The sequence below is a fragment of the Bos indicus x Bos taurus genome, chromosome 14 (assembly GCF_003369695.1).
Source record: "Bos indicus x Bos taurus breed Angus x Brahman F1 hybrid chromosome 14, Bos_hybrid_MaternalHap_v2.0, whole genome shotgun sequence".
Taxonomy (NCBI): Eukaryota; Metazoa; Chordata; class Mammalia; order Artiodactyla; family Bovidae; genus Bos; species Bos indicus x Bos taurus.
The window spans coordinates 79,443,692-79,460,646 of record NC_040089.1 but is presented as its reverse complement, the minus strand read 5'-3'; the positions used below and the strand labels follow the sequence as shown (position 1 = coordinate 79,460,646).

General features: G+C 38.6%; 1 non-coding gene across 1 annotated transcript; it reads right to left on the bottom strand.

The window, feature by feature from the left end:
- Nucleotides 1-13,724: 13,724 nt before the first annotated feature.
- LOC113904543 lies at nucleotides 13,725-13,832 on the bottom strand. Its single transcript, XR_003514562.1, has one exon. It is a non-coding gene; the product is annotated as a U6 spliceosomal RNA (small nuclear RNA).
- Nucleotides 13,833-16,955: the final 3,123 nt, after the last annotated feature.

Here is a 16,955-nt window from a genome sequence, read left to right as displayed (position 1 = left end):
TTTTTGGTGAGGAATAGAAAATTTTGAATGTAATAATGCTAATTTCACAATTGGTCTAAATGTTCATCAGTAAAAGAGTGTTAATATCATATCAATTGTTATAAGTTGAGTTAGATAACCTTTAAAACATATTCACAAGTATATACACAGTTATATAACCTTGTATAAGTTGAGTTAGATAACCTTTAAAACATATTCACACATATATACAAGGTTTTTAAAGATATGTTATGTGAAAAATACATACTGTATTTAATGTACTGCCATTTATAAAAATATTTCTTTAAGGATATATACAACTATATATATACATATATATGTATTCACTGAATGTGACTAGATAACGAAGTTGGTAGAAAAAATGTTTTTTCACTTTTAGCAATGAGATTATAAGAGAGGTTTTAGCCTGCAATATGGCAAAGTCGAAGAATATTAGCTCATCTTTTCTTACAAAAGTATGAAAACCACCACTAACTGATGAACAACCATTGACCAAAAAAAAAAAAATGTTGGAAAGTACCAAAAAAGATACCCTACATCCAAAGACAAACAAGATGGTAAGAGGGGTGCAATCACGATAAAATTAAATCCCACACCCACCGGATGGGAGAGCCACAAACTGGAAAATGAGTATATCATAGCAGCTCTCCCCCAGGAGTAAGTATCCTAAGCCCCATGTCAGACTTCCCAACCTCGGGGGCTCTGGCAATGGAGGAGGCGCCCCAGGAGAATCTGGCTTTAAGGTCCAGCAGGTTCTCACCACAGGAAGTCTGCAGGACTGGGGAAACAGAAACTCTCTTCTCGTATGGTATACAAAAGGTTTCACCCACACTAGGATCCAGGGGGAAAAGCAGAGACCTAGGAGATGGGGGCAGAACTATCTGCTAACCTGCTCATCTCAGAGGGTCTCCCATGGGCCGCGGGAGGCAGGAGGGACAAAGCCACCAGCAGCGGCATCTCTGGTGAGACCTCATTGGCCAGAGCCTCCCTGGAGGCTGCTATTTCTTCCCCAGGGCCTACCTCTTCCCAAGGGACTGTCTGCTCCAGTGCGGGGATGCTTCAGGCCAAACAACAAACAGGATGGGAACACAACCCATCAATCTGCAGACAGGATGCTTAAAAACTTTTTGAGAATGGCTCTGCCTACCGGAAGAAGACCCAACTCCACCTAGCAATTCAGTTGATAAAGAATCTGCCTGCAATGCAGGAGACTCGGTTTCGATTCCTGGGTCGGGAAGACTCCTGGAGAAGGAAATAGCATCCCACTCCAGTACTCTTGTCTGGAAAATCCCATGGTTGGAGGAGCCTGGTAGGCTGTAGTCCATGGGGTCGCTAAGAGTCGGACACGACTGAGCGACTTCCTTTTCACTTTCATGCATTGGAGAAGGCAATGGCAACCCACTCCAGTGTTCTTGCCTGGAGAATCCCAGGGACGAGGGAGCCTGGTGGGCTGCTGTCTATGGGGTCGCACAGAGTCGGACACCACTGAAGCGACTTAGCAGCAGCAGCAGCAGCTAGTATTCTTGCCTGGAGAATCCCATGGACAGAGGAGGCTGGCAGGCTACAGTCCACCAGGTTCTAACAGTCAGACACTACTGAGCGACTAAACCACCGCCACCCACAAGAGGGCAGGAGTGAGACCCTTCCACCAGGGAGCCTGTACATGCCTCTTAGCCCCATCCACCAGAAGCTCAGTTCAGTCGCTCAGTCGTGTCCGACTCTTTTCCACCCCATGGACTGCAGCACGCCAGGCCTCCCTGTCCATCACCAACTCCCAGAGTTTACTCAAACTCATTTCCATCAAGTCGATGATGCCATCCAGCCATCTTATCCTCTGTCATCCCCCTCTCCTCCTGCCCTCAATCTTTCCCAGCATCAGGGTCTTTTCCAATGAGTCAGCTCTTCGAATCAGGTGGCCAAAGTATTGGAGCTTCAGCTTCAGCATCAGTCCTTCCAATGAATATTCAGGACTGATTTCCTTTAGGATAGACTGGTTGGATCTCCTTGCAGTCCAAGGGACTCTCAAGAGTCTTCTCCAACACCACAGTTCAAAAGCATCAATTTTCAAAAGCATAATAACATTTTAATTTTTTTTCAATATTTTCCAAAGCATAGTAATATGGTAGCAGAGAAAACTTTGGTCATAAGGCCCAAGACCATGAAACAAGTTAGAAACCTATTGCAAAATTTTCCTTCAAGTATATATTTTAGAAACACAAGACTTTCCCTCATAGTGCTTAAAATGTGAATTCATGTGTATAGAATAATAGAATAGATGTGGAATGCTAATTTGATTCTTTTAAAAATATATAGCTTATTTGGCTCTATTCAGAATTTAGTCAAGAAACTTATAGATTCTTTTTGTTCTTAGAAAGAGAAATGTAACCATAACATATCTAGATTACTGCTTGAGTTCTGCATTAATTTCCATGATGAGATGGCCCCTAATTAACTGTTGGAATAATTTTAGATTTTTAGAAAAGTTGCAAAAATAATAGTGTGCGTTAAATAATAGTGTTGGGTAAGAATAAACATTTTATTTCACATATAGAAAATACTTAAATACTTACTGTAATACTTCTCAAACAATGTAAGTAAAGTGAAAGTTGCTCAATCCTGTCCGACTCTGTGGGACCCCATGGACTATACAGTCCATGAAATTCTCCAGGCCCGAATGTTGGATTTGGTAGGCTTTCCCTTCTCCAGGGGATCTTCCCAACCCAGGGATCAAACCCAGGTCTCCTGCATTGCAGGTGGATTCTTTACCAGCTGAGCCACAAGGGAAGCCTCCTATAAGAAATGTATCCAGTCAAAAACTTTTACTGAGTGCTTCAGAATACAATGGCAAGTCAGGAAAGCACTGATTTCTGTTCACAGCTCAAACTAGGCAAGGTAAGAAAACTGGAAAATAAAGGATGATAAATCCCATGGAAATACATGAAGCATTATAATATTTAAAAAATGCTACATATTCTTGCACACTGCCATGGGTTACTAGCTAAAAGGGAAAAAAATTTAACTAAATGAGCTTCCAGCTTTTGTTTAAACTCTGGAGACCATGAATATGCTCCAATGCAATTTCATTTTAACTTTCAAGAAAGTAAATGAGAGACTGTGCGTGCGTGTGTGTGTGTGTGTGTGTGATATCCTTGGTATGTTATGGGTATTCTCTCATGCCAAAGAAGCCACAACATTTTGAACACCAGCCCTCTGAAAATAACAAATTTCATAAATTTGATATTAATTATAATAAGCTTTAAAATTATACTTGCAAATATGAGCTACAAAGGAAAGTGTAGTACTTATAAGACCAAATACAAATGGGAAAAAAAGCACATATTAACTTAAATAATCACAGTAGGCAAGGGAAAAAAGGTTTAGATAAAAGAGCCCAAAGAAGTATTTGATGATTCAAGAAGGGAGAAATGCTAGTGAAAATGCTGATAGTAAAAACGGTACCGATAATTGACATCAGGTCGCTTTAAACAATATGCTTTCCAGTCACTATCTGGAAATCTAACATCCCCAGAAGTTATTGATAAAAATTATCCCTAGGGGAATATGTGTGTGTGTGTGTGTGTGTTAGTCACTCAGTTGTGTCCTATTCTTTATGACCCCATGGATTGTAGCCTGCCAGTCTCCTGCATCCTTAGAACTCTCCAGGCACGAATGCTGGAGTGGGTAACCTAGTGTACTATAGACTTAACTTAATTTCAGCAGGCTATAGAGACATCTAAAACCCCAGGATTACTTTCTTCAAACAATTTTGTGTTTAGAGAAATAGAGGTAAAAATATATAGTGTAGTATTTTAAAAAATTCTTAAAAGAGTATCGTGATTGTGGTAAATTGCATTTTCCTAATTTAGAAGAAAATTACACAATTGCATTTGCAATCTCGTAATAATCTTGGGATTACTGGCCCATCAGCTAAGTCATTTACATAAGGCAGACAGAAATTCATTACTTTTAAAAATTAGTTGCAATGAATAAGCCAGCAAGGTACAAGACCTTTATTGAATAGATTTCAACAAGATTTTTGAAACTGCAAAACCAAGATGTGATAATCTAATGTGTTTCAGGAAATGCTATTAAATACCATTTAGGGTTTCAGATGTCCTAAATTATAGACCAATTACTTTCACATTGATTTTTATCTTTTAATTTCTTACCCTTCTCTGTTAATGTTCTGTAATGTCTCATAAACGAAAAAAATAAAAACTCATTCTAGCATACACTGTGGTCTCTATTGAAATCAGAGAAATAAATTCCATTGCACATTATAAACATAAACAAATATAATTCCTTTCTTTATAAAATGCAGTTAACTTAAAAATAAAGACTAGATGTCTCTAAGTAAAAATAAGATTCCACCTGAAAAGTGTGATATTCATTCTGACATAGTTTGTGTCTCTGAGTATCACTAGAATGAAAGGAAATTATATTTTAGGGTGTCCCTTTGAAAACCGCTGACCGTAATTAAGTCCAGGACATGGTCTCTTTTCGCATAGTGCTAAGTACATTTAATTAGATTTAAACCGTCTTTTTTTTTCTTAACTATAACCACTTGAATGCAACACAAATTATAGCAATTTAGATATCACTTTCAACCTCTTAAAAAGATTTAATGCATTTCTTTGCATTTCATTTAGCCAATATGGTAAGTGACTTTTGCACTTTTCTCTAAGCTTCATTAGAGATTTTTTTAATGTTTTTAATATTCTGACAGAATAATAAAATAATATCATACATATTTATAAGCACATAAAATGGAAGTCACTCTGAATGGTTCTTAAAATCTTGTAAAACCTCTCTGGTTGACTCTCTGTGACTTGAGTTATAATAAAGAGTTTATTTTTAATTATCATACAAGATTACTTTTTCTCATTCATATAAATATACCCATCCTAATTAAACTAATAATCAGACTGAGATTTTTCTATGTTTAATTTTCCAATCTGCAACAGAAAGTTAAATGATAGACAATCAAAAGCTAAACATAACAGTAAAACACACATAAAATTTGCTTTTACTTCATATACATAGCAGAAATTATAAATGGAATTAAGGTAGACACATAATAGAGATGCTGCTTTCAGACTCAGATATAAAACTGCTTCAGGAATTTCTCTTGTCTTGTGATTTGCCACTAATCTTTAAATTAATTAATTAATTTGCAATTTGTCAGTAAATTAAATTAAAAGAGCACCATATAGGTTTTAGTCATGTATAGTAGCTTAGTCGAATATGACATTCTGTGAACCCACGGACTATAGCCTGCCAGACTTCTGTGTCCATGAACTTCTCTAGATAAGAATAGTGGAACGGGTAGCCATTCTCTTCTCCAGGGAATTTTCCCAACCCAAGGATCAAACCCCGGTCTCCTGGACTGCAGGCAGAGTCTTTACCATCTGCCCCTCCAGAGAAGCCTGATATAGTTTTTTCACCAGAGTACTTGCACCCTGGGGATTACCTGAAGCATTTCCAATGGATTTGGGGGTGCTTAATCATTTAAAAGTATTCAATGCCCAAGTAATTAACTTTCGTATAAACTCTTCCTATAACTGATCTTCCTGAGAGTGTGTCTTTAAGGCATGCTTCAAATTCTCTTCCATTTCTCATTTCCTTCCTCCTCTTGAAAAAAGAAAGCCATGACCCTCATCAAACCTGAACCTTGGCACAATGCCTTTCTTCAGTAAGGCACCGAAGCACCAAAGAGACAATTTTAAATGATTGTCCTGGGGGACGCCCCTCCTTGAAGGTAAGGGCCTCGGAAGTGAAGTGAGAGTCTTCAGTCATGTCCAACACTTTGCTACTCCATAGTCTATATAGTCCATGGGATTCTCCAGGCCAGAATACTGGAGTGGGGTGCCTTTCCCTTCTTCAGGGCATCTTCCCAACCCAGAGATTGCACCCAGGTCTCCCACACTGCAAGTGGATTTTTTACCAGCTGAGCCACAGGGGAAGCCCCTGCAGACTGAAAAGCGATTACTTGGTTGCAAGTCCCAGCCCTCACATTTTGTCATGCCTTAATTTGACCATCTTCAAAATGGAGGTAACAGTACTTATTTCAGAAGGCTGGTATAAAACTTAAGAGTTGGAATAATGTTACAAGTGTTTAAAACATGCCTAATATGTAATGCATTTTTTAAAAGTGTTTATTAAAATAATAAAGGCACCATAAGCATTCCTAAAGTCTTCAACTTCTTTATCTTGTCTACATTTCTGAGTCTGTTTCTGAGCAGAAGAAAGCATAAGCATTAGAAACAAGAAGTTAGATCAATTGCTTAACCATCTCCACTCTTCCATTCTCTGACTATTTACAAGGAACATAGGCTCTTAAGAGCTTCCCAGCTCAATTGGTAAAGAATCCTCCTGCAATGCAGGAGACCCTGGTTCAATTCCTGAGTCAGGAAGATCCACTGGAGAAGGGACAGGCTACCCACTCCAGTATTCTGGCCTGGAGAATCCCATGCAATGTATAGTCCGTGGGGTCACAAAGAGTCAAACACGACTGGGTGTCTTTCACTTTCACTTTTCACTTGAGGCTCTTGAGGGCAAGTCCAAGGGAAACAATGATGCCATCAAATTCTTTATTAAAATACTCTGGACATTAAAGCTGCTCCCCAACGCTCAAACACACACCTCTTTCATTATCTTTTGAATTCTCAGAAGTCATCTCTAGGATGTATCATTTTATGAAAAGGACATCCTTCTTTAACAGCCAAAACTACAGGTGAATGAAGCCAATTCCGTAAAGACAAATACTTTCTAGGACTAAATTTTCAAACATTTAAAAATTCACAGAATATAAAAAGGAATAAAATTTCCCATTATTCTTCCAGACTTAATTTGAAAAAAAAAAAAAACAGAGATAGAGATGGTAGAGATAGGCAGGGATACAGGTGGGACGTCCCAGGTCACTCAGTGGAAAAGAATCCGCCTACAAACGCAAGAGAGGCAGGAGACAAAGTTTCAGTCCCTGGGTTGGGAAGATCTCCTGCAGGAGGAAACGGCAAACCTCTCCAGTATTCTTGCCTGGAGAATCCAGCAGAGAGAGGAGCCTAGGGTTACAGTCCACAGGGTGACAAAGAATCGGACACGACTGAGCACTCACGCACATAGATATAGCATATTTATAAGTATTGATGAGTTTAGAACCTCTTTTGTCAAACCTGTTCAATAAATATTTACTCAAATTCATATCAATCCACATCAAATTTCATCCTTTAAAATCTTTTGATCTATCTCCTATTGATGCATGCCATTTTATACTCAAATATATTGATTTGTTTTACAGTATGTAATTTATTTATGAACATGGAAAATATTCAGTCACAAAGTCTGACAAAATTGTTAGAATTATATCTTTTATTATTAATTCTTACATAAAGTTACCAAATTTTAAACATTTGATACTTGTACTCAAACATGATTGATTAATTAAAATCCTCCCTTTGCCAAAATTCCTATCTGATACATAATTTTAGCTATCAAAAATATTGAATTATTTTATATTAAGCCATAATAATCAAGATCTTAACTTTTTTCCTTTATATTTGTTATAAAAATGAATAAATTATCATATGGCTTAGATTAACAGGAGCAGTCCAGTTTCATACCAGTTTTTCATGTCACTCTATATCAATGTTTCATATAATTTATTAAAAGTATCTTTTTTCCTTCTTTAAATTGTTCTGATTTGGATAACAATGTTATATGGACAATTTAACTTTAATCATATTCATCTTGACTTGAGAGCTTCTAGCAATATGTCAGAAAAATTTTTTTAATTCATTTTCAATGCAGTTAATAAAACTCCTAAAGTTAAGCATTAGCATAATTAAGTTGGAAAATGGTATTAGAGTTTTGCTAACTGAATAACAGGCTTCCCAGGTGGCACAATATCTGACAAAGAGCCAGATCCTGGAGTGTGAAGTCAAGTGGGCCTTAGGAAGCATTGCTGCAAGCAAAGCTAGCTGGGGTGATGGAATTCCAGCTGTCTATTTTGAATCCTAAAAGATGATGCTGTGAAAGTGCTGCACTCAAAATGCCAGCACATCTGGAAAACTCAGCAGTGGTCACAGGACTGGAAAAGGTCAGTGTTCTTTGCAATCCCAAAGAAGGGCAATGTCAAAGAATGTTCAAACTACCACACAATTGCATTCATTTTGCATGCTAGCAAGGTAATGCTCAAAATTCTCCAAGCCAGCCTTCAGCAGTACTTGAATCAACAACTTCCTGATGTTCATGCTGGTTTTAGAAAAGGCAGAGGAAACAGAGATCGAACTGACAACAGCCAGTGGATCATAGAAAAAATGATAGAATTCCAGAAAAACATCTACTTCTGCTTCAACGACTATGCTAAAGCCTTTGATTGTGTGGGTCACAACAAACTGGAAAATCCTTAAAGAGATAGAAATACCAGACTGCCTTACCTGCCTCCTTCAAAAACTGTGTGCAGGTCAGGAAGCAACAGTTAGAACTGGCATGAAACAAGGACTGGTTCCATTGGAAAAGGAGGGCACCAAGGCTGTGTACTGTCACCCTGCTTATTTAACTTATATGCAGAGTACATCATGAGAAACGCTGGGCTGGAGGAAGCACAAGCTGGAATCAAGATTGCCGGGAGAAGTATCATTAACTTCAGATATGCAGATGACACCACCCTTATGGCAGACAGTGAAGAGGAACTAAAGAGCCTCTTGATGAAAGTCCTCTTGATGAAAGTGAAAGAAGAGAGTGAAGAAACTGGCTTAAAAATCAACATTCAGAAAACTAAGATCATAGCATCCGGTCCCATCACTTCATGGCAAATAGATGGGGAAATAATGGAAAAAGTGACAGACTTTATTTTCTTGGGCCCCAAAATCACCATGGACAGTGACTGCAGCTATAAGATTAAACGGTGCTTGCTCCCTGTAAGAAAAGCTATGACCAACCTAGACAGTGTATTAAAAAACAGAGACATTACTTGGTCAACAAATGCCCCTATAGTCAAAGCTATGGTTTTTCCAGGAGTCATGTGTGGATGTGAGAGTTGGACCATAAAGAAGGCTGAGCACCAAAGAACTGATGCTTTCTAACTGTGGTGTTGGAGAAGACTCTTGACAGTCCCTTGAACTGCAAGGATATCCATTCAGTCAATCCTAAAGGAAGTCAACTCTGAATATTCATTGGAAGGACTGATGTTGAAGCTGAAACTCCAATACTTTGACCACCTGATGCGAAGAGCCAACTCACTGGAAAAGTTCCTGATGCTGGGAAAGATTGAAGGCAGGAGGAAAAGAAGATGTCTGGGGACACAATGGTTTGATGACATCACTGACTCAATGGACACGTGTTTGAATAGGCTCTGGGAGATGGTGATGGGCAGGGACGCCTGGCATGCTGCAGCCCATGAGGTGGCAAAGAGTCAGACATGACTGAGTGACTGAATAGCAACAACAACAGGTGTTAGAGTGGTAAAGAACCTGCCTGCCAATATAGGAGATGGAAGTTGAATCTCTGGTTTGGGGAAATCCCTTGGAGAAAGAAATGGCAATCCATTCCAGTATTCTTGCTTGGGAAATCCCATGGACAGAGAAGCCTGGCAGGCTACAGTCCATGGGATCTCAAAAACAGTCAGAAATGGCTCAGTGACAATGAATGACATCAAGAACTGACTCTGCAGATTTATTTATTTGATGGACACTTTTCATAAGCAAAATGGCCTAAGTATGCCTTTTACAAAGTAATTAAATATTTTTAGTAAAATGCTTTATGTAAAAACTTGTGTTAACACGTTTGTATTGAAGTTAATAATATCTCCATGTTTCCAAATTGTTTTAAATTTATTGACTTAAAGAAGGTGATACTTCATTGAAATAGCAAGTAGATAATTATAGACATTAGGAAAGGTGTAGCAGATTCTGTAATATGCTTTCTAGGAACTGAAACAGTAAATGACTCCGTTAATATTAATAAACCTTTTGGCAGTTCTCCAGGCTTTTGTGTTCATGTAAAATTGAATTAAGTGAAGTTAAATGCGAGTACTATACAAAAGTCTTCTTTTGTCCTCATATCTTTCCACACAGTCTGTCTCTCTGTGATTTCTCTGACCGTTAGAATGGTAGTACTGAAAAGACCTAAATTAAAGTTATGATAGTGAAAGCAAAAAAAGTCAACTTTTATGTTTGATTTTAGCCTATACAGACAAAAAAAATATATACATGAAGTTCCTATGCAGTATATCACAGTTACCTAGGTAAATTTGGAAATATGTACAATAATTCATTCTATCAATTTGAGTCTTTCTATACAGTGGAACATAGCAGTCAATTCTAAAGGAAATCAACCTTGAATATTCATTGGAAGGACTGATGTTGAAGCTGAAGCTCCAATACTTTGGCCACCTGATGTGAAGAACTGACTCATTTGAAAAGACCCTGATGCTGGGAAAGATTGGAAAAGGGGATGACAGAGGATGAGATGGTTGGATGGCATTCGGATGGCATCACTGACTCAATGGACATGAGTTTGAGTAAACGCTGGGAGTTGGTGATGGACAGCGAGGCCTGGTATGCTGCAGTCCATGGGGTCACAAAGAATTGGACACGACTGAGAGACCAAACAACAACAATAATATAATAAAGATTAGGCTCAGTGTGAGAAAGCTAACATACAAAGTCTTGTTAATACAGTAGTTCTGACCAAGGGCCAGGGCCAGGTTTTGGTCATATTGAAAAGTACCTATGATAGAATGGAGCTAAATGTTTTTTTAAGTTAAAGAGGTTAATGACTTTAAGGTCAGCTTCAAAGTGCTGACTAGCATGAATACTAAAATTAGTGCTAATAATAGAATATGGAACATAGATAAAATTGCCTAAATACAAAAATGCATTTAAAAAAAAATCCAACCTTCTTTTGGGGACTAAATTAAAAAATTGAATTAAATTTCAATTTGAAGAATGGAGAAATATTTATCTATAAATACAATTAGCTATAAAATAGAAACAGCATAATATATTACATAAGATATTTTTGTACATAGCAAATTCAAACAATAAAATATTCTAGCTTTAATTGTAATATATGTTGTTTCTTCATTAATAAGAAGTTAGTTAAATCTTTTACAGGAGGTCATTTTTTTATCTGTATGAAAATCATAGTTTTACTTTTAAATGTGAGATGATGGCTATTAACTAAACTTATTATAGTAATCATTTAACATATTAAATCATTATGTTGTACATCTTAAACTTATACAATATTATATATATCAACTATATCCCAACAAGGCTGGAAAAATATAGTTTTTTAAATTTGTTTTAGAAGCCTTCTATCAAGGTACTGAAAGCATTCACCTACGAAAGACAGGTAAAATTAATGCACTGATGCACTTTATTATGAGCTATCAACATTCAGAAAACGAAGATCATGGCATCCGGTCCCATCACTTCATGGGAAATAGATGGGGAAACAGTGGAAACACTGTCAGACTTTATTTTTCTGGGCTCCAAAATCACTACAGATGGTGACTGCAGCCATGAAATTAAAAGATGCTTACTCCTTGGAAGGAAAGTTATGACCAACCTAGATAGCATATTCAAAAGCAGAGACATTACTTTGCCAACAAAGGTTTGTCTAGTCAAGGCTATGGTTTTTCCAGTGGACATGCATGGATGTGAGAGTTGGACTGTGAAGAAGGCTGAGCGCTGAAGAATTGATGCTTTTGAACTGTGGTCTTGGAGAAGACTGTTGAGAGTCCCTTGGACTGCAAGGAGATCCAACCAGTCCATTCTGAAGGAGATCAGCCCTGGGATTTCTTTGGAAGGAATGATGCTAAAGCTGAGACTCCAGTACTTTGGCCACCTCATGTGAAGAGTTGACTCATTGGAAAAGACTCTGATGCTGGGAGGGATTGGGGGCAGGAGGAGAAGGGGACAACAGAGGATGAGATGGCTGGATGGCGTCACTGACTCGATGGACGTGAGTCTGAGTGAACTCCAGGAGTTGGTGATGGACAGGGAGGCCTGGCGTGCTGCGATTCATGGGGTCGCAAAGAGTCGGACACAACTGAGCGACTGATCTGATCTGATCTGATATGATTGCAGACTAAGCATGTCGTTTCTTGACTCCTCGTGGTGAATCAAAGTGATCATAGAATCTGTTTTGCCTCCGATTTTAGCTGTATTACACGCTCTGCAAGTCTGCTGACGTGCTGGTGTAACGACCGGAAGTGCTCGGTTCCCCGCCTCTCCTCTCCGCGGGCCTGTGTGAGAGCTGTCCTGGGTTACGGGGCTTCAGCAGTAAAGGCCGGACAAACCAGGAAGAGATGTCTCACTGCATACAGCACGTTACATCAGTTCCCTGATGGCTCGCTCAGTTGGTGAAGAATCTGCCTGCAATGCAGACCTGCCTTCACTCCCTGGGTCAGGAAGATCCCCTGGAGAATGGAAGGGCAACCCAGTGCAGAATTGTGGCCTGGAGAATCCCATGGACGGATGAGCCTGGTGGGCTGCAGTCCACGGGGTCACAAAGAGTCAGACAGGACCGAGCCGCTAACACTGTCACTTCCAGTGACATATGGGTAGAATCACGTATGTTTGCCTTATGTTTTTAAAGGAAAAGAGAAGTCAGTGTGCGTGTGTTTGTGTGTGTATGTGTGGTTGCATTTTGTTTGCCTTATGTTTTTAAAGGAAAAGAGAAGTCAATGTGCGTGTGTTTGTGTGTGTATGTTTGTTTGCATTTTGTCCTGAGGTGCTGTACATTGTTAAAACTTTTTGACAACTCCCACAAATCTCTGTCTTTGTGGGGGAAACATTCATTATTTACCATGTTGAAACTGAAATCGAGAGTCTAAAAAAATTGATTGATCAATCATTTGAGTATATTATTAATAACAATGAATACATATATATGTTACATTGTTATATTAATGATATTAACAGTATATATTGTATTTTTGGTAATAAGTCATAACATATATTAAAAATATATTAATTACAGTATAATTATATATTAGTAATCTTTGGTATTATGAACTTATATTTGGTATTATAAAATTAGTGAACCTCACAGACATCTGAAACATACCTTTTAAAGTAATTTATTTAATTGGAGAATAATTACCTTGCAATATTCTGATGGTTTTTGCCAAGTAAGTTTTCAGTTTGTTACAGAATTTGAATGAGCATGCTGCTAAGTCGCTTCAGTCGTGTCCGACTCTGTGCGACCCCATAGACGGCAGCCCACCAGGCTCCCCCGTCCCTGGGATTCTCCAGGCAAGAACACTGGAGTGGGTTGCCATTTCCTTCTCCAATGCAGGAAAGTGAAAAGTGAAAGTGAAGTCGCTCAGTCGTGTCTGACTCTTCAGGACCCCATGGACTGCAGCCCACCAGGCTCCTCCATCCATGGGATTTTCCAAGCAAGAGTACTGGAGCATAATAAAGGACAAAAGTTGAAATTTATTTACTAGCTTACAATATCTAAGTCTAAAAAGCTCTGAAATATGTTAAAATCTTAGCAAAGTTCAGCCAGTTTTAATGGGTGATTTACTTTCTTATTACGTTTTCAGTATGAAGGAATGTCCTTTTTATGTGTGATCTGCCACGTTCTGTTTTGCCACTGTGATTTTTTTGTTCTTTATGTTCACCTTATCCCCTTTTTTAATTTTTACTTTTTAATTGGAGGATAATTGCTTTACAATGTTGTGTTAGTTTCTGCCATACAACAACGTGAGTCGGTAAAATATGGATCGCGTCACGAATTTGTGCGTCTTCCTTGCGCAGGGCCATACTAATCGCCACTATATTGTTCCAGTTTTAGTATATGTGCGGCGCAAGCAAGCGCCCCTTTATTACTGAGGGAAACAAACATGTCTCTGTTATAAAACAGCTAAGTTTGTTTTCTTGTTATGTTGTATGTTTACTATCAAATATTTTATTGTAATTTAGATGCAATATGTAACCACTTAATGTTTTCAAGCATTCATGATCCTATTTGAAGAGGGTCCATACTTCGTCTTGGAGCAGGAAATGGCAACCTACACCAATATTCTTGCCTGGGAAATTCCATGGACAGAAGAGCCTGGCGGGCTAGAGTCCATGCAGTCAAAAAGAGTCAGATGGGACTGAGCATGCCTGGACACGCATGTCTCATATAGTAATTTGTTTTTTCTACTTCCACAGATCCTATCCCGATCTGACAATAGAACAAATGAAACAAAACAACGTCTATGGTGTAGCTTTCATGCCAGTAACTGATTTTGATATAATACCAGTGGTTACCTGGGAATATCTCCAAGATGTGCTCTTTCATCTTATAAATAGAGGGATGTTAGAAAGAAGTTGACTTATTTGGTATGTTACTACTGGTGAGCAGGAATGGAAGAGATATATAATTAGAAGATATGCTTAACTTTCCTCTAGCTAAAGCCATAAAGGGAAAATCATATTCATATTGACTTTATTTAATAATATCAATAATTTAAAATTGTGTTTTCTATGCGAAGTCCTTACAGATTTGCCAATACCCTCACTTTTTATAGTATCTTTTAAACTTGGAGAAAATACTGATATGCTTCATATCAAAAGTTTGTCAAACATTTCTGTATTTATCAGGTCTGAAGAGACTTTGCCTGAAGATAAGAAGCAACTATAGCACAGTACTATCAGTCATTACTGCAGGTATTTTAAATGTTTGCTGATTCACAGTCTTAGCTGAATCCAGCATTTTTTATGCTAATGGTTTTCAATTAGGAAAAGTGCATCAGACTTAAGGAGTTCTGTAAAAGCATAAATGCCTAAGACCTCCTTCAGTACTCTGAATCTCTTCACTTACATTTTTTTTACCATTTTCTTGGTATTTACTTGGAATGTTACTATAATTTGAGATATCATTTCTTAAAATGTCTTTTGAAATGGCTTTATTATCTTCTTTACCAAGGCACAGACGTTACCACATTTTCTTTTCATATGAGTATTTTCATGAACTCTCAGAAGACATTTTATGTTTAAGAATTACTGCTAGTAAATCAGATCCATGTGAAATCTGTATCAACTGAAATGTTATTATCATTGTTTTCTTGTTTTTTTTTTTGTCACTAAGTTGTGTGTGACTCTGCAACCCCATGAACTGTAGCCCTCCAGGCTCCTCTGTCCATGGGATTTCCCAGGCAGGAACACTGGAGTGGGTTGCCATTTCCTTCTCCAGGGGATCTTTCCCACCCAGGGATCAGCCCACATCTCCGGCACCGGCAGGCTGACTCTTGACCCCTGAGCCACCAGGGAAGCCCCAACTGAAGACAGGCTTTATTTTATTCTCATGTTTCCATAAAGATTCTGAAATCAGCTACAGGTTAGGTTTGTGTCCTAAACACAGAAAGGGAGGCCTGTGGGAAAGGACTGCAGTAGTTACTTTAAGATATTAACACACTCAAGACTGGACTCAGGGTAGGCTACTGACAGCCTCATGTAGAAAGCTTTCAGACTGTTACAGCGGACAGGTTCAGGATTTCCCAGAGCTTTTTAATTACAGAAGTAGACAAATTCATTCAATTATTAATCTAAGATGCAACTGAACCACAGCTAATTACATATGATCAGTAGAACTAATAAGACATAATAATATTTACTCATTTGAAATGTTGTTATTACTGCAATGTTCTATTTTCCAAAAATGTATGGACACCCTTCACTTTTCAAGTTTTGAGAAGTCATAACACCTCAGTACTCTTCAGTTGTAAATATTAAAAAAATATATTTTAAGTGTTTATTTTTTTATTGAATCAGTTCAGTTCAGTCACTCAGTCCTGTCCAACTCTTTGCGACCCCATGGACTGTAGCACGCCAGACTTCCCTGTTCAACACCAATTCCCAGAGTTTACTCAAACTGATGTCCATTGAGTCGGTGATGCCATCCAACCATCTCATTCTCTGTCCTCCCCTTCTCCTCCTGCCTTCAATCTTTCCCAGCATCAGGGTCTTTTCCAGTGAGTCTGTTCTTCACATCAGGTGGCCAAAGTATTGGAGTTTCAGCCTCAGCATCAGTCCTTCCAATGAACGCTCAGGACTGATTTCTTTTAAGATGGACTGGTTGGATCTCCTTGCAGTCCAAGGGACTCTCAAGACTCTTCTCCAACACCACAGTTCAAAGGCATAAATTCTTCTGAGCTCAGATTTCTTTATACTCCAACTCTCACATCCATACATGACCACTGGAAAAACCATAACCTTGACTAGATGGACCTTTGTTGACAAAGTAATGTCTCTGCTTTTTAGTATGCTGTCTAGGTTGGTCATAACTTTCCTTCCAAGGAGCAAGTGTCTTTTAATTTCGTGGCTGCAGTCACCATCTGCAGTGATTTTGGAGTCCAAAAAAATAAAGTCTCTCACTGTTTCCATTGCATCCCCATCTATTTGTCATGAACCTGCTTAATCTCTTCTTATGCATGCATGCTAAGTTGCTTCAGTTTTGTCCAACTCTTTGTGACCCCATGCACTGTAGCCAGCTAGGCTCCTCTGTCCATGGGATTCTCCAGACAAGAATACTGGAATGGGTTGCCATGTCCTCCTCCAGGGGATCTTCCTGACCCAGGGGTCAAACCTGGGTCTCTTATATCTCATTTATTGGCAGGTGGTTTCTTTATCACTAGCACTACCTGGGAACCCCTACTTCTCATGATAATAACTGCTAATTTGTTTTCTATATATGTGAGTCTGATGATGGGAAAGATTGAGGGTAGGAGGAGAAGGGGATGAGAGAGGATGAGATGGTTGGATGGCATCATTGACTCGATTGACATGGGTTTGGGTGGACTCTGGGAGTTGCTGATGGACAGGGAGGCCTGGCATGCTGTGGTTCATGCAGTCACAAAGAGTCGGACAAGACTGAGCAACTGAACTGAACTTCTTTGAAACAAAAATCTTTAAATGACATGCTAACTGACCTGTTTCCCAGAAGAGGAACAATCTTGA